Source organism: Rattus norvegicus, chromosome 17 (genome assembly GCF_021556685.1).
Source record: "Rattus norvegicus strain SHRSP/BbbUtx chromosome 17, alternate assembly SHRSP_T2T, whole genome shotgun sequence".
In the NCBI taxonomy this organism is placed as follows: domain Eukaryota; kingdom Metazoa; phylum Chordata; class Mammalia; order Rodentia; family Muridae; genus Rattus; species Rattus norvegicus.
In genome coordinates, this window is record NC_141550.1 from 16,490,402 (window position 1) to 16,508,387 (window position 17,986).

At 42.4% G+C, this 17,986-nt stretch overlaps 2 long non-coding RNA genes across 4 annotated transcripts in view; one reads left to right on the forward strand and one right to left on the reverse strand.

Annotated features, from left to right (window-relative positions):
- LOC102546543 (uncharacterized) overlaps positions 1-10,827 on the reverse strand; it is a 51,129-nt gene extending 40,302 nt beyond the window's left edge. For 2 of the 3 annotated variants that reach the window (XR_015641163.1, XR_015641164.1), the window contains exons 1-3: positions 10,647-10,806; positions 10,036-10,257; positions 644-758 (exon numbers count right to left, since the gene is read on the reverse strand). This is a non-coding gene — a long non-coding RNA (uncharacterized LOC102546543). Of the gene's footprint in view, positions 1-643; positions 759-8,023; positions 8,312-10,035; positions 10,258-10,646 lie in introns of those variants that run through there. The other variant, XR_015641162.1, reaches the window with a different exon arrangement.
- Positions 10,828-13,221: 2,394 nt separating this feature from the next.
- The window catches only part of LOC148000038 (uncharacterized), a 31,366-nt gene continuing 26,601 nt past the window's right edge, over positions 13,222-17,986 (forward strand). The window contains exon 1 of the long non-coding RNA XR_015641170.1: positions 13,222-13,650. This is a non-coding gene — a long non-coding RNA (uncharacterized LOC148000038). The remainder of the gene's footprint in view (positions 13,651-17,986) is intronic.

Sequence of the window (17,986 nt, forward strand, 5' to 3'; positions counted from 1 at the left end):
ACCCCCTCTTGTCTTTCTTTCCTTCCCCTTCCCTTTAATCCCCTTTCCCTTCCCCTCCTCTTTTACTCCCACACCTCCCCTCCCCTAGAGTCCCCTCTTTTCCTCTCTCCTCTACACCTCTCCCTTTCCCTTCAATCCTCTCTTCTTCTTCTCGCCCCTTCTCTCTCCTCCCCTCCTGTCTCCTCCTCTTTCCCTCCTCTTATCTCCCCCCTCCGCTCCCCCTTCCTATCAATCCCCTCTCTCTTCCCTCACCCTTTCCCTCAGTCCTCTCTTTTCCCCTCCCTTCCTCTTCCTTCCCTTCTCTCTCCCCCTTCTCTTCAATCCCTCTCTCAGAGCATGAGATGTACCTCATTCCTTTTGTGTCCCTAAATCTTCCGCGCATGCGCATTCATTCACTGGCGTCTCTACCTTCCTCAGGTTACACAACAACAAGGAACAATACAGCTCAGAGCAGACACCCCTACCACCTCAGACACCGCCCCCTGTTTTTCTAATACAGGAGAAAACTGTGACCTGGTTGGTTATAAGGCCAAGAGAAGCCTTGCCGTTCATGCTGAAGAATCCATGACAAAGTAACCCTAGCTAGGATGTTTGACCTATGACAAATATTCCCACCTAGTAAATGAGGACAGAGTCTACTCACGAAGGTTTTGGAGAGAAAATGATGCATCCAGAACATGTAATATAGAACTTGACACGTGATCATTGAATGGATCCGTAGTTACTGTCATTATCATCATGTAGGCTTTGGCCGGTCACTGGGAAAAATAAGACAAACAGGTGTGGTGAGGTTTGCACACCATAAAGTCTTCCTATAAATGACGACGCAAGCATCTAAGTTAAGCTCGTGGGACCACAAATGGAGTTTGAGGTTCCCCCTCAGGTGGAATGCATGCCCATTTGTTTGCCTTGTGAATCCTCACGCAAGCAAATCTGGCTGGGCGGGGCTGTGGCTCCATGAGTTCAGCAGGACTGACTGCGGTCTGAGGTTCAGGGCATAGGTGATGGAATTCACCACTAGTACTTTAGAAATGACACCTAAATACAGGGAGGGACAAGACTTTGCACACTGCTCCTTCTAATCCCCATGGCATCACTGAGGAGGGTGGCTTCTGTGTCTTACTTAGTGAGGTCATCGAAACTTACAGACACTCGAGGTTTCTGGCCAGGGAGGCGGGGGTAGGGGCTAGGGGATGAGGGGGTGGGGTAGACAGCGCTAGAGTCTGCTTGGGATCGCTTGACTGGAAGGCGGTCTCCTTGTACCTTAGCACACTTTTCTGGTCTCTCTCCTCTGTGTACAGTGTCATATAGAAGCTTGACATAAATCGGAACTGAAGCATATTTAATGGGCAAATGAACTACCTACAGGGGTAGTCTTATGCTCTCTACTGCCTGGTGTGTGCTTTAAGGATTAGGCACGAGGCTGCTGATTTTTACAGCAGAGTCATCGAGTCAAAACCAAGGGAAGTTGGATGTTGCCAACGTGCTCTTCCCTTGGAACGGCTCTGCAAACTTGATAGAAATGTAGGCACCGGAGATGAAAATAGAAACCATCCTTTTCTTTAGAAATCTAGACGTAAATACTCTCTGATTATATGCACTCAAACTAATCTTTGACACCAACTTTAAAGGGCCAGTCTTAAAGGCTTAAAAATATATACCATCTTTAAGCAAGATTTGGGGGGACGTATTATTATCAACGTTCTATGAGAGCAGTTTTCTTAATGCCGTGGTGATTACAAAGTCATGTTGGGGCAGCTTTATTATGCTTCTAAGAGGTGACCACTAAGTTTCCCTGAGCACTGATCTGATTGTGTTCCCTCCATTTAACTGTAAACAGCTCAGTCTGGAGCCAAGCATAATATCTTATCTTTCATCATAGGCCATAAGCTCATATATTATCTCTTGTCCTCTGTGGGGACAGAACCTATGGCTTTGTACACACTAGGCAGACAAACACTGAGCTTTGACCCAGGCTCTTGTGAAGTTTCTTACCACAATTGACCAGCATGTGAAAGACTGATTCAGAAACCAGTTAGAAAAAAAAAAAAAAACAAAAACCAGAAAAATCTTTGTGTTCAGTTTTGAATAAAGCAATCCTAGTTGCAAAGGCAGTGTCTAGCTAGAGCAGTGGTTCTCAACCTTCCTAATGCTGACACCCTTTCATACAGTTCCCCCAACCATCTACTAGAGAAAGAAGTATTTAATAAGATTCTTAGCCATTTCTTGGGACAGAAAAAAATTACATAGAATATGTAATGAATAAGAAAATTGGCCACTTGGCAACCCCAAGGACCCCGAAACCATAAAGTTATTTTCATTGCTACTTCATAATGGTAGTTTTGCTACTGCTCTGAATCAATGTAAATCTCTGTGTTCTCCAATGGTCATGGTTGACCCCTGTGAAAGGGTCATTTAACCCACAAGTTGAGAACCACTGGTCTAGTGTGTATCAAGGGATTCCAGGTGTAAATGAGTTTCAAGCTGCAACAGATCAGGACCACAGAATGCAGAGTAAGCAAATGACTGGCTGAAAAGTGCTGAGAGTCCCATCTCTTCCTGTGCAAAGGCAGCCAGTAATTCAGAGAACAGAGCCTGGCCTAGAAGATTGCCAAGGGTGGGTGAGCCTTGCTTTGCAAATCTCCACCTACAGCCAATGATATTCACAAGCCCACTACTTGCTGGGCTCTGCGATCCCTAGGCTTGCATACAGTTCATTTTCCCCACCACTTTCTCCAAGACTCGGTGCAGAAGAACTTTATGTCATTAATGACTTTAGTTCAAGAACCCTCTTCCAGGCTTACCCAGGCTCTCTAACGCTATATGATGGCTTAATTTGTTACCTTCCTTCTGTTCTGTTGATTTTTCTCCCCACATTTCCTCTCAATCATATACATTTTCTCTAGTAAAATCCCTGCATACTTATTCTTTCTCATTTCTCCTTCCTTCCTTCCTTTCTCTCTCTCTCTCTCTCTCTCTCTCTCTTTCTCTCTCTTTCTTTCTTTCTTTCTTTCTTCCTTTCTTTCTTTCTTTCTTTCTTCCTTTCTTCCTTTCTTTCTTTCTTTGACATTAGTCCTTGTAGACCTGAAATAATACAGAGGTAGGTTGCTGGCTGGTCAATTTTCTTATTCATTAGGCATGCTATCTCCCCTTTTTTTCCTGTCCCAATAAATAGTTTAGAATCTTATTAAATATTTCTGTCTCTAGTAGATGGCAACAGAATGCAAGTACATCAAATTTGCATGCAATTTAATAGATGCATAGACATTTTGGAGACCATTAAAGGATCCTAGACAACTGACTGTGTGTCCGGTCAAGCATCTGCATAATACTTTCTGAAGCCATTGGCGCCTCAGACTTTAGCATCCCACCCTGTACTCTCTCCCAAGGTAGGTGGATGCAAGTTATATATGAATTCATAGCCTGTGTGTTGTGTTACTTAATAACCAATCAGGTAGGATAACGGCCAGCCACTGAAACACAACCAGATTCCCACCCTGTTCTTGGCCATGACTGGCGTTGCATGAAATCACAATAGCTCTAAACTTCGCATAGTTTTCTCATGCTTTCCATTGTGAAGTGTTCAACTTTTATTAAATGCCAACAGGGCACATGGCCTTGCCTGGGAGAAAACACCAGAATAAGAAATCACAAAACCCGAAAGGGAACACAGGCACGAAGGGGTTCTTTTGCTCAGGAGCTAAATGCAGGCGTAGCTTGTAGGACTTAAACTTTAAGAGTCTGCACAATGCTATTCTTCGAATAGCCAACAAAAGGTTTTCCAGGCAGCCATTTTTAATTGGTCCAATCCCCATTCACATCTTTTGAGAACCCGCTAACAATTTGCGTTGAACTGCGTGTCTACCTTCTTGTGTTCCAATGCTTTTGGTTCGTTTTGTCTCTTGTCTTTCCCATATGGTTCAAAAAAGCACTTAGGCATAACGCTTTTCTCTCACGCGCCTCTCTGATTCCTAACATTCTTTTGCAGGCCTTAACTCTGCAACCATTACCTGACCGTGGGGCTTTCATACAGGATTAGCTTCTGCATTTCTATTGATCTTCTATGGGCTTGAATGTAGTAAAGGAACCTCCTCGCTCCCAACAAATTTGCATGTAATTGCCTGTGCAGTCCTGCACCCTGAATACCGTGGCTGGAAGAACACACTAGCACGAAGAGAGCCAAAAAAGAAAAAAAAATTGGTTTCCTTTCAAAAGCTCTGTTCCTTTGTAAGAATGGCACATGGGGTGGGGGGTTGGGGTGGGGTGGGGGGGATTGGGGTGGGGTGGGGGAATCAGTATGCTTTCTCAAGGTTTGAGAAAATGGTGAAATGAGGGGACTTCTCAAGAATTGTTACTAGTCTCTCAAATCATTGCAAGAACAAATGCATGTTTGGATATGGAGACAGAATTCCCATCTTTTCGACTATGAGAGGGTTCTGATCCACATTTATATAACCCACAAAAAGAACCCAAATACTTTAATTATTCCTTCTGTCCATTCCGGTTTCTTAGATGGGTTTTACTCTATGTAGTGATTTAAAAACATTTTATTTACTGCAACTTTAAGGAATTTAATGATCGTTCTTATCCAGAATTCCTGCTGGGTTCTTATGCATCAGAAAGTGCTTTATTTTAAGTCAGACAGGTTTTATATCTTATGTGTTCATCTATTATCTGTCTATTATCTATTTATCTATCATCTACCTACTTATTTATCTATCATCTATTTATCTATTTATCTATCTATTGTCTATCTATCTACCTGTCTATCTATCTATCTGTCTGTCTATCTATCTATCATCTGTCCTCATACTTCATGACCTGTTACTGTGGGCAAGACATGGAGTTTTAAAAGGAGATATTAAAAATTACCATGGAAAAATGTCTGATTGTTTTAATTTTATCACAGTATTTTATTTACTACCAAAACCCTGTACTGCATTGCTCCAAGGCTTAGCTGTTACTTTAATTTACTTTGAAATGCCAGCATCATCAACATTTGTGTGGCTTTCCATTCACTCTGTCCGCCCCCCCCCATGAAACTGTACCGGGTAGCAATAATCTACTTAAAACATAACACGATAGACTTAAGATAAAGAAAAATAGTTTGATTTGCCTTGTAATCATCGGGGACCCCTACCATGTCTCCTTGTCAAGAGGCTTGGAAATGAAGTCCGTGAGGAAACCTTTTTGCTCACTTCAAGAGAACGAAGGAGCTTCCTCATCCTGATGGACTACTTGATATGTGACTGGGAGAGAGGGGTGACTGGGAGAGGGGTCGGTTTTATTGTCCCCGTTTGTCATGTTCAGTCTGAGGAGCTGATGAACTCAGAAGCCCAGAGATGCTTCGCAATGCTCAAGAGAGATTTCTTGGTAGGAGGTGTGCTTGTGAGGAGGTGTTGAAAGGATCTTTGAATTGCACTGATAACTGATGAAGTTGAAGCCTTAGCACCGTTGACAGGATTCCAGCTGAGTCTCTGGAAACAGTTTCACTTTTTATTCCATTCTAAGGCAAGTGGCGACACTAACATGAATTCGAGCTACATTTTCCTGCCTCCTGATTCTGATTAGTTAAAAATGTGAGCTGCTAATAATTGCCTTCAGATGGAGACACAAAACCAGCTCTTTCAGTTCAAGGGAAGGGAAGATTTGAGACAATGAGTTCTACTGTTGTAGCATAAAACTTATCCCTAGAGTGATCCTGCTGCTGCTACTCTATTAGTGGTGCCAAAGCAGATACCTTTTGAACGGTTAACAACCCTCCTAGGTACTGTGTTCGACCTTGTACGCTATCACCACTTGATTCTGTCTTCAAAAGCAGAACTGTCATTAGGCGTGAAACTTCAAAACGAAACCTAGCCTTAGGGAAGGCAGGGAACTGCCTGGAGTGGCCACATTGTGAGGGATGTGTCTGGTTTGGAGCATGGGTAGCTGGATACAATGTTGCTAATTTAAAATGATCCATTAGTGGTGTAATTTATTCACTGTTCCCCACTGAGAAGCCCACGTCAAAGTAACACGGGTCTGAGTGAAGAGTCAGATTTGTCTTCTGATGCTAATCTCGCTGTGCCAAGGATTCATGTTCTAGAAAATCACACTTAGGTAAACTAAAGGAAATCAAACTTTTATGATGAAGCCTGTGTTGCCTTCCCACCTGGCTTTACTTCTGCCTGCACATTATTTAGTAAGTTTACTTGAAAACAACGTGTGTGTGTGTGTGTGTGTGTGTGCGTGTGTGTAAACCAAATGATACTGTTTATGTGAAAAGACATGTTTTAAATTAACATGGGTTATTTCAAATTAGAATTGTACAAAAAGGAATATCATTAAATTCTTTATCATTTTAGAAGGACAGTAAATACATAGCAAAGAAGAATATGCCTAGCTTGTGGAAATGAGTTCCTTGCTGCGTTTATTATCATTGTTCTGATTGTTGGTTTTAATTTTAAAGATTTGTTTTTTACGATTTCGTGCATGTAGATGTTGCCTGTGGATTATATTATGTTATATTGTTGTTGTTATTATTGTTGCTTTTTGACACAGGGCCTAATTTTGTAGCGCAGGCTAGCCTCAAAGTCAGAGCCCTCCCCCCACCCCCACTGAGTCTCCCAAGTGCAAAGACGGCTGGTGTGAGCCACCACATTGTTCTTAGCATGTACAAGGAGACTGTAGAATTATTGCTGGAAATGTTTTCAGACTCCCAAAGAAAAGGCATAGAGTTGAAGGGAAAAAAAGGGCTTAGTCCCTAAATAAAGAGAAAAAATATGTAGTATTTCCAAACAGCCTAAAGCACCTATAGTAGGCTATGGAAGGGATAGTCTGTGGAGGGTCAGTCACTTGCAGACAACTGGAATTGAGAACTAGTGATATTGAATAAGCTCATTCTGGGTTGACCTCATGGGTTAGGATATCGTCATGTGACTTCAGTTAGTTCAGAGAAACCTCAGGGATGTAGTAATGTAATCTGGACAGATATCTGCTGGGATAAATGAAGCTTTTCTTTTTCTATTTCTTCTCTTTGCTTTTCTTTTCTTTTCTCTTCTTTTCTTTTCTTTTCTTTTCTTTTTGAAACCAGCGAACAGTGAGGCAGCTCTGTTTTGTAACAGCTAGAGTAGACCAAGGAATAAGTGCAAGGAAGCTGAGAGACCAGAGATAGAGCTTAAAGGAACTTGGAGTCTTTCGTGCTTTCGTAGACATGGCTTGTAGATTCTGCCTCATTGCTCCATTCCATAGCATGACAGCTGGAGTCTTCTTGTCTTGCTTCTCCTCAGCCCCTCTATGTTCCTCCCAGCACGGGGTTCCTGAACTGAATACATGTGACTACACTATCAGACACGTGACAGGAAGCGTAAAAAGATGTCTATTGAAACATTTAGATATTTTTCTAATACTAAAATTAAAGTATGTTTGAATCTACAAAGAGTTTTAGATTGTAGGCATGACTATTTTTTCTTTTTCTTTTTCCCCCCTTTGAGCAGAACTTTAGTCCTAGCACTTGGGAGGCAGAGGTCGATGGATTTTTATGAGGTGGAGGCCAGCCTGGTCTACATAAGAAGTTCCAGGCCTGCCAAGGGTACCCAGTGAGACCTTGTTTAAAACAAAACAAAACAAAACAAAACAAAACAAAACACAAAGTAAAACACCCTGAGCCTTTTAACAATGGTCAGAAAGCACACTACTCTTACTTGGTGGTCACAAATTGGAAGACATTCTTTCTGCAAATGAAAAGGGTCTATGTCATGAACCTTAGGTGATATGGAATAAGGCACGAGCTACAGGAAAAATAAAACCTTTGCTTTATAGCCAGCTGACACCTACAGCTTACATGGTAGAGTTTAAATGCATTCTGCCTCAGAGCAAAATCATCAAATTCGTTTCACATAGAACATTCATTTTTCTTTGTTCTTGACCAGTGATCAGTTCTTTTGAAGGCTGGGCATTTTCTTAGACCTCATATGGAATTCATATGAGATCCAGGGAATCCCGAAAAGGAACAATAGAAGGGCTAAGAGTGAATGAGACATTTCTTATTCGTTTCATATCGGAATTTTTATTGCCACAACATCTGTTACGAATTGGCCAACAAGGGCAACAGAGGTTTTGGAATCATTCCTAGTCCAATGGTTGTGAACACTAGGCCTGGAGAACCCTGTTCCAATGTACTTCATGTGGACAATACATTGACATCAGCATGTGCCACGGCAAATCTCAAAGCCAGCTGACTCCAGGAAATCAATCAACACATCAGACCAGGCAGCAAACAATACCAGGAACCAGACTCACGGTGGTATCGGGCACCTTGCAGTGACACCTTAGAAGATAATAGTCAAATATATTTGTCTTCATTTCGTTACTAGAGTTCAGATTTTTTTTTTCCACAGCTGACAGAACTCAAGGCATTAAATGCATGGAGGTGTTGTGAATTGCTTTACTTTTAAGGAATGCACACTATTTGTGTCAGGGCAGACTGATACTTTGATAGACCTAGTCAGGGCTCTGGAAAACTTGTTACTATTTAACTGGTGCCTTCACGGGAGAGGCTCAAAAGGGATAGAGTATTTCCTGTAGGAAAAACAGTATTTGCTTTTAGGATCGTATGGCTTCTTGGTTAGAGCTGGGCATCGCTGGATGGTAGCCTAATGACCTTAGTGTATTTCTAGTATATGTGTTCATATAGTTAATCGTCACACACATTTTGGACAGTACGTGTTGTACAATGCTTGTTATGCATGGATTCCTATTTTGTAGCAGCATTATGTATAAAGTATCACTGAAGTGTGGCGGGTGTAACAGAGAAATGATTCTCTACAGGGGTCAGAACGATCAGAAGTAACTAAAGGACGTATACAGAAAATGGATATCCTGGGTACTAAATTCCTCAAACTGAAGTGCTAGAGAACCAAGATTTTAGAAGAAAGGAACAAAAGTCAGTCAAAAAATGTCGAACACCTTCCCTGAGATCAAAGACACGCTTGGCCCAGAGAGTGGCACTGTTTGAAGGTGTGGCCTTGTTGGAGTGGGTGTGGCCTTGTTGGAGTGGGTGTGGCCTTGTTGGAGTGGGTGTGGCCTTGTTGGAGTGGGTGTGTCACTGTGGGGGTGGGCTTTAAGACCCTCATCCTAGCTGCCTGAAGTCAGTATTTTGCTAGCAGCCTTCAGATGAGGATGTAGAACTCTCAGCTCTGCCTGCACCATGCCTGCCTGGATGCTGCCGTGTCCCCACCTTGATGATAATGGACTGAACCTCTGAACCTGTAAGCCAGCCCTAATGAAATGTTGTCCTTATAAAGAGTCACCTTGGTCATGGTGTCTGTTCACCCTAAAACCCTAAATAAGACAAGAAGGATGCTTGATGTGCCCTTGTGGCCTCTACATACACAATTATCCCCACCCCCTTACACATGCAAATGTATGCACTCGCCACAAACACATGCACCAACCCAAACATATAAACATACACACACACACACACACACACACAATATTTTTGTTACGACGTAATTCATGCATGAGACAATTTACTCTATTTAAGTAAAACCATTCAGTGGCTTTCAGTGTAGTCACAGATATGCACAACCATCCACACAGTTAACTCTAGGATCTCTCCATTTTCATAACGTGAAAGAACCTCCAATCCCTTGTCTCCTGTTCTCCACCCTCATCCCATGGCTTTAAACAACCAAACCACTAATCAATTTTCTCTGTATAGATTTGCCTGTTCCCAGACATTTCATGTAAATAGGATTTTTTTTTTTGACACACATTGTATGCATCTGGTTTCTTCTACTCAGAATAACATGTTCATGTTTTATCTCTGCTTAAGTGTTAACTGGTCCCTCTGCTTCCTTTTATTGATGGAAACTAATCCATTACAGGGACACACTGTATTTGCCTAACCATTCACATGTTGATGGACATCTGGGTTGCTTCTGTAATACACCTTTGTTGATTTCATTATATCCCGACTGTGCAGTGCATCGGATCATGCAGTTAATTCTATTTTTGGATGAAATCACCTTATCCATATACCAAACTCACCCGAGGGTGCAGTGCCACTTAGACAATAACCAGTAATACTGCCGATGCTGTCATAGCACACACTGTGCAGTGGTAATCAGTTTCCAGTGTTACAAAGTGAACAAGAACCCAGTGAACTGGAGAGTGCCTAGGATCAAGGAACCATCCCATCGTCTTCCTGAAGTCTTGGTATCTGCTTGGTTGCTCCTGCCCCACAGCTAGTCAGCTCCACACTTCTGTGGACTGAAGCACAGGCAAGAAGAATCTCATTCAGAGTTTCGAAACCTACTCTTTAACTCTTAATCTCTTCCCTCCAACCCCCAAACAAGGCACTTTTCAATCATTGATAAGTGATTGACAAACAAGAGAGAACAGGCTTTCCCCCCTTTCCTTTCCTTCCCTTTGTCCTGGCACAGTGTATATCAACACACAATGCCTCGCTTAAATATTCATAGACTCTCCGCTCGCTCGTAGTAGCAGCACCGTAACTCAATAATAAAATATTTTGAAGAGGCAGTGATGCCGTGGAGGCTCTGTGATACCACTAATGGGTTTGAAGAGGATGCTAATGTATTGCAGGAGGAAGCGAATCGAGCTCTCGTGTGTAAAGGAGGATTATAAAACATAATTACGGAAAGGCAACCGTGGCAGGCTTAGAAGTCCTGTTGATGTGTGGGTACCGCAAACGACATGTTTCGTTGACGAGGAAGAAGGCTTGGATGGATATTTACTGTGCTGACAATCTCCGGAAACACGGACTGCGTTACAGGAATGGCCATTTTGTGAACTCCAGAGTCGAAATTAAACAGCGGAAGACGGAAGCCGACAAGGCTCGTGCAGCATTTCGCCGCATACAACAGTTGTCCGGGCAGGTTAAGCTTTCCCGTCTAGGGCGCCGGGAAGGCGTAGGGGAGAAATAGTTATGTAACTGTCAGCGTAGAATGGAACTTAGGCTCCGGGAATTGTACAAAGTTAAACAAGTCATGGTATCCTGCTGAGACTTGGGTGAGACATGGGCAGTTCCCGGATATAATTTATCGGACGCAGCTGTAGGAGTTGTGGGCACCAGCCAGGTAGTAGCTGATCGGGGGCAGATCATTAAAACTTGCCATTCCAATCTCCTTATCTACAGTTGTTCTCCTCAAGTACAAAGAAGAAATGATCTTAGATGTTAACCTGGTATTTACCCAAGAGGGAGGGGGAGCCCAATGGTTAACGTAAGAACATTGAAGAATGTGGGAAAGCGCGGTGAAGTGGGCATGAAGAATGTATATATGGATGTCTCTTAATGAAACCACTGCTTTGTACACTAACAACTAACTAACCAACTAACCAACTAACTAACTACCAAACAACCAACCAGCCAAGAGAACATTGAAGAGATAGACCCTAATTCATAGAGCTGTATTGTCTGCCCATAACGACTTCTCTTCCTAGGAAATTCTCAACAATAGGACTTAACATTCAGGGTTTTGCTCCAATCTTTACGAAATAGCAATAAATCGTGGTTTTTAGAAGCACTTAACTGAAGGAATGCTGCCTTTAAATGGAGCTACTGGGGAGGATAAATGGGTGTCCTAGCAGTTTTGACGTTGTTTAAAACATTTATTCAGTGCTGTGTTTCTGTAGAGAAACTGTTTGAAATTATGAAAAATTCAAACACACAGAAATTACTCGCAACAGCGACTTTAAATAGATGCCGGCATTTGCCATGTTTAGTTCGGCTCTTCTCTCCCGTTCTTGTTTTATATAAATAGCATTCTATTGATATTTCCACGTTCTCGCCTTCCTTCTCTCTCCTCGGGAGAAGCCATTTTGCAGAAACCGCTGCGAGCTTTTTCCATACGTCCTGATGCTATTGACATGCATAAATGTAGGAGATATTGTTTATTGAAATGTTATATAAAACACATAAATGTATGTCCATCTTTTCAAACTGCTCTATAGTATCCGATCGTAGCCATAAGCCACATTTTCCCATCGATTTCCCTGCTGGGAGATGGAGTATAAATACAAGTATATTTCACAACTTAAAAAGATTTTTTTTAAACCTTGTGCTTTTAGTTTTTCAACAATTACAAAGAAATTTCTTCTATGTTCTGGAGAATATACAAGTTACCTGTACTATAAGAATCTACCAATTTCTTTTTTGTCGTTGTTACTTCTTTGCCTTAGGTATTCTTTTACAGTCACATTTTAAATGGTGTTGGGTTTTTATTTGACATCTTTTTTACCAAGGGATCTCTTCTTTCATTTACTGGTTTGAGAATTATAAAGTAAACTTTCACATTTAGGTTTTTGTATTTCAGGGTTCTAGAGTAATAGAATTTATAAAATGAATCTCTCTCTCTCTCTCTCTCTCTCTCTCTCTCTCTCTCTCTCCTTTTAAAGTAGGTTGTCAATTTTGCTGACCTTTTCTTTCGGCCTAGTCTTTCTCTCACTTTTAAGTAGTTTGGTTGGGCACACATGTTTGAGGTCAGTCGCTTCCTGTGGTCCTCTGCTGTTGAGGGTGTGTGGTGGGTGGCTTTGTCTTTTCCTTTCTCTCTGTAAATAATTTGTTCTTCCTTCAGTGCATCTTATCTGTGTGTGTGTGTGTGTGTGTGTGTGTGTGTGTGTGTGTGTGTGTACATAGAAGTCAGAAGACAGCTTGCAGAAGCTGAGTCTTTTTTTCTACTGTGTGGGTCTCACGGATTGAACTCAGGCACATTACCTAGTGATCTATCTAACCAGCCATGTATATTTTTGTTTTGGTGATTTTAGCAATTTCCTCAGGTAAATATTTCAGTTAAACTGTTCTTTGATCTAATTCTCACCTATTCTTTAACTTGGTCGTGGAGTTTTAAGTGTTCAGTATAATGCTTTTTCTTTTTTTTTAATTGAAAGTAGAGATTCCCCCACCCCCTCAGGTACTATTGCCTGATTACGGTTTCCCCTCCCCCTACTTCTTTCCTTCATCCCCCCCCCCCCCCCCCCCCGCCATCTAGATTCACTCCCTTTCTACCTTTCATTAGAAAACAAACAGGCTTCTAAGGAATAAAAATAAAATAAATAAAATAAAAAGATAGAATAAAAACCCAAGACATCACAATTGGACAAAAACAACAGACAGAAGGAAAAGAGCCCAAGAAAAGGAACAAGACTCAGCGACACACTCGTTTGCGCACTCAGGAATTCCATCCGAATGCTCAGCTGGAAGCCATAGTTTATACACAGGGGATGTGACGCAGACCTGTGCAGGCCCTGTGCTTGCTGCCTGAGTTCCTGTAAGTTTGTAGGAGTTTTGACCACATTGATTTAGATGGCTTAGTTTTCTTGATATCCTCTATCCCTTCTGGCCCTTGCATTGTTTCTTTCTCCTCTTCCAAAGTGTCCCCTGAACCCTAAGGGGGGAATCTGATGAGACATTCCATTTCAGGCTGAGGGTTCCAAGGCCTCTCGCTCTCTGCACGTCTGGCTGTGGGTCTGTTTTTGTTCCAACTTTGGCAGGAGACAGGCATCTGGGATGATGGACCAACTCGGATCTGATTGAAGCACTGGTCTGTTTCCCTGGGTGCTGTCCAGAATCTTTTTTTTTTTTATATTTATAAACATTTTTCTTGGATTACTTATATCTTCTTCCAAGGCCTGAACAAATTGGTAAGTGGAATTTTTATATCTTCAATTATTTTATTTTCCCTTATCTCCTTGTTTTGTTGCTGTTTTATCGTCTTAACGTTTTGCAGATCGAGCCTTACTGGGTTGTGTACATGTTGGGTTAATCACTGTTTCTGTTTGGTAATTTTTCACTGTAACCACATATTTAAGGAGGCTCATATTTTTCCATGTAAAGGCTTTGTCTCGAGTTTTGGAATTCTCTAGGTTCCCCCAAGGCTGTCACAGGCTCATGATTGAGCTCTGTATCACTTTTCAGTTTAGATTTGCCCAGGCAATGAGATAGCAGTTGAGCATGAAGAAAACATATGGGGGCTCATGTTTTTAAAGATGGCTGCGTTTGTGCTGCCTCTGTAGCAGAAACAGCCAACGGGAGGAGGCTTTTCTCAGACTTTTTTGTCTTCCTGTCGGCAGACTTTCCTCCTGTGTTGTCTGTCATGTGTACGGTCTCTGAGGATCTCAGTATTAAGATCTGGTCTCTTGCTGACACCATCCTTGAAAGGACAGCCTTACTTGTCACCCTGTAGATTTTAAAATCCAGCCTCCAGTGTGATCAAGATGTGATTTCTGTTTTCACCGGTGTACCAAGGCAGGCTCGAGGATACTCATACCCTATTCTTCTGATTTTTACTTCTTCATTCTTTATCAAGATTCCCTTACAGATCTTGAAAGTCCAAAATGACATCTGACTCATTTTCCATTCACTATTATTTTTAGAGGTCCTTAGAGGTCTACAGTGAGAGAATCTTCAGGTTTATCAGACCTATTGCTATGTCAGAGGATTCTGTGGTAATCCTTTAAAATGGAGTTTATGGTGCTCCACACAGTCTGTGGAATAAATAACCTTGCTATTAAAGAGGCACAGGTTGCATGGCTGGGCTGCAGAGGTTTGGATGACAGCCCGTAGGGAGGATGCTATCGAATTTGTCTCCACTCTAAGGTCAGACTGGAGTAAAGCAGTGGGAATGTGTATTTTCCCAGTGTACATTATGTCATGCTGTCACATTATACAGAATCAGTGGCATAAATCAGACCAAACATCAAAACCTGACACATGTGCATTTTCCTGTGTCTAAGAGTGCTGCGGGTGTCAGCGTCTCCACAGACAGAGCAGAGCCAGCCGACTTTAGTGCTCACTTTCAGCTGACCTTGGGTTTGGGGAGATCATGTCTTTGTTTTCTTTCACTTCTTCCTATGTCTCCTCTTTGTAAGGTAACCTGACAGGTGGCTGACAGTGATTTAAATAGGACTTAATCCAGCCAGCAGTAAAAGAGTGTAGACACTCATCCCACTCAGAGGCTGAGCTCCTAGTCACGATGGTGACCCCCACACCAGTGGCACAGGAACAGAATCTCAGCTGTGGGACTCGTTGGCAGAAACTGCAAACGAAGCCAAGAGTCATTCAATGAATTATGCAGAATGGACCACGGATTAGTTCTCTTTCTCGTCACTATTACCAGATACACGGCAGAAGCAACTCAAGAGGGGAAGGATTTGTTTGGCCTCACGGTTTTGGGTGGCATCTGTCCATCATGGTGGCAAAGTGTGCTCTGACCATGGTGGCAAGAGTTTGTGGCATAACTATTCACGTTTTGATGACTATCAGAAGGCAAAGAGCTTGGATGGAAGCTGTCTTAGTGTTAGTTGAAGAGACACCACGACCAAGGCAACTCCTATAAAGGATGACATTTAATTGGGGCCAGCTTACAGGTTCAGAGGTTCAGTCCATTATCATCAAGGCATGAGTGTGGCAGCATCCAGGTAGGCATGGCGCTGGAGGAGCTGAGAGGTCTACCTCTTGTTCTAAAGGCAGCTGGGAGAAGAATGGCTTCTGGGAAGCTTGGAGGAAGGTCTTAAAGCCTACTCTCACAGTGACTCACTTCCTCTTACAAGGCCACACCTCCTAATGTGCCACTCCCCTAGCCAAGCACATTCAAACCACCACAGAGCCCGAAGCTCTTCAAATCTTTTCCCAACCATGTACATCTACTAGCTAGCCTGTAGTCCCCAAAGCTTAACAGTCTCCTAAATCAGCACCACCATCTGGGGACCAAGTGTGACACATGAGCCTATTACAGCATTTCAGATATAAAGCCATAACAACTGCAATATTATATTTCTTAATAACTATTCTTGAAATGAAATGCGAAGCCCTCTGATGGGTCAGGAGCCGGCTCATTGCTAGGATACCAAGTGTGTCAGTCCTGTTGAGTTCAGTGCGATGCTATTGACCTTGGAGGAGACCCCTCCATGGAGAAGTCATCCCGAAGGATCTGGGAGTGCTTCAGCCAATTGTGGGAGTGAAGTTCATGAGCTGGGCTTGCCCCTCAGGGGCTGTTTCTCTTTCTCAACCTGGTTCAAGGTATGAAGGTAGGGTACTAGGGAAAGAGCTTCCTACCTCAAACATGGAGAGATTCCTGTAAGGCCCTACAAAGGTAGGAAGGAGAAGACAAAACCAAACTGGGACAAAATGGGGATGTATTCGAGGAGAAAAGATGGAAAGAGCCTGGTGGATGCTGAGGCTTCAGCGGCTAGGATAAAAATAGAGGGTATTGGCTCCCAGGTATGTACATTGAGCACCGACTGAATACTGTGCCTGATAGTGTAGTCCCAACGATAAGCAAAGCTTGCCTGCTGCCCCTAAGGCCTTCAGTAATTACATCCCACTGTAATGGTTAGGCTGGCTAAACAGTACAAACTCCTTGAAGACAGACTCTGTTTAATTGACTTCCACGCTCCCCTGTGTGTGCAGAGGAATACTTTAAAGCAACAGCTTAGTGAATCTGTTTATGAAAACAACGAGAGAAAACGCTGTGTAGAAGCAGTGACCCACTGTGCAGCTCTTAGGCCTCGCCACTGACTATTTATTGGTCCATATTTAATACAGGTGACCAGGTGCGTTGCTATTTTAATATTACCCGGGATATTACCTTTTACTTTTATTTTAATTAAGTGTAAATGTCTAGATGTTCATCTCTAATCTTTTCTTCTCCTCCTAATGACCTACAACTGGAGGGAACCTCACTGTTAAAAATGTTACTCTTATACGTAAGCTCCGACATTGGCCCGATAGAAACCTGAATTACAGGCAGGGCATATTTTAAAACTCAGCTGTGTATCAGTGACAAGCGGCTCACACTGATGCAGAGCCTGCTTTTTAAATTATAATTTGGAAGACATGCCTTTTATTTTAAAACAACACAAAGAGAATAAACATTGCCGGTAGGCTGAGTAATCTATGTGGGAGTGACTTAGTCTCAGACTCAGAGAGCTACATAGCCCCTGAGGGCAGCCTTCTTGGTTGGGCACTCCTAGACTTCTCAGTTGGGTAGGAAACGATTAGTTCACCATTTACTAATTTCCAGTGTGTGCAAATTGGTAAGGCACACCCTAGTTCTTCTTCAGTACAATTATACCTTGAATAAATTCTCTCCAACAGTTTTGCCTAGTTTGCAGCAAATGTCTGGCCAGCATTTATGTACACAGTGGATCACACTGAAGAAGGGCTCCTAGCCTCCAAGGGTCAAAGTGCGAGAATGAATCCGCTCCCTCTTCTACCCCATTTCCCCATATTCCCCATGACCATGTATTCCTTCAGTCTTATTATGCAAATGTCGCAGTTCTTCATTATCCTACAAACTTCGAGTTATCTTCTGACCTTTCCTATGTACTGTGGGCAATGATGCATGGAGCCAAAATATAAATACACACTGACAGCGATGATAAACATTATAAAACAAAAAACAACAACAACAAAAAAATCCTAGACATTATCAAAGATGGATGAACGGGAGAAACCCAAGAGGAACCTGCAATTACTTTCCAAAGCTGACATAACACACCACTCTGTTTCACAGAGGACAGCACACAACAGTCTTGGCATAAAAGCAAGATAGGAAACCCAGTGGGTTAGATGGTATTTATTGAACAGTAATTAGGATGACTACAAGTTATTCTGGAAGACACTTGCAATAAATTCTGGACTGAATCCGTCATTTGGATCTCTGGGTAAGGGATATTGGGTAATACAATGAATAACGTGTTAGGTTATTTAGTAAACACCCATACACACACACACACACACACACACACACACACACACACACACACAGGAAGCCAGCATATATTGACTATAAAAACTGAGGTTGAAACACGCAACTGAGGCTTAGAGAAGTTATTTTTACAGGATCTCATCACTAGGCTGCATGTGGGATGGCTTTAATGACCAAACAATTCATGCTGTGTGGAGACTGCAGAGTGGCATGGATTGGTCATAGGTCCTTATGTGCACAAATGAAATGGCACAATCAAAGAGGAGCTT